Here is a 741-nt window from a genome sequence, read left to right as displayed (position 1 = left end):
GGGAAGCCCTACCCTCCTTTATCTGAGAAAGGCATCTTTATTGCCAATGGAGCAGCTTTTGAGAACACTATACACTAGACTAGAACACCCAAGTAGCCAGCCAGGTGGGTCTGTTCAACCCTGGCTATCAACAGGGATTGCGCCACAACCAGACTGCTACTCATATTTACTTAATAAATATGTGCTGAATTAGACTGAGATAACAACAAGCACCTTATTAACTAAGAGTAGCTTAGAAGCCAGCAGAGCAAATGCACTATGTCCAAGCCTCCCTGGGCCTGATGTTCTTCCCGCACCCCGCCCCTTATCTTGGCATTGACTTTACTCCCACACAAGGCACAGAATCATTTACTTCAGCTACTATTCTCCTCTCTTGGTGGTTTGCTTTTAGGGAAGGGAGTGGGGGATAAAAGAAGGAAAGAAGATGCAAATTAATAAGCCAGTCAAAAGTTCTCTCCATTCTCACTTCTTACCTCAACTTGCTCTGCCTGTTAAGAATACCAGCTGACGAGTAGCTAGATAAGGAAAAGGTAGAGAGTGTGAATGGGTCAGAAGAAGGCACCAAGAGGGGAAAGAAGATGCCCCCCCACAAAACCACCCTCCCACTGCTCCACCCTCATTAGCTCAGTAGGATGGGGAAAACTTGCTCTTAAGGATTATCTGTGACCAGGGAGTAGATACAATTTTTGCCCAGGAGACGGAAAAAATTTCAATGACACCTGAAATGGTAAGACTTTGACA

The sequence above is a fragment of the Eschrichtius robustus genome, chromosome 3 (genome assembly GCF_028021215.1).
Source record: "Eschrichtius robustus isolate mEscRob2 chromosome 3, mEscRob2.pri, whole genome shotgun sequence".
NCBI classification, from domain to species: Eukaryota; Metazoa; Chordata; class Mammalia; order Artiodactyla; family Eschrichtiidae; genus Eschrichtius; species Eschrichtius robustus.
Note: the sequence above shows the minus strand (reverse complement) of the source record.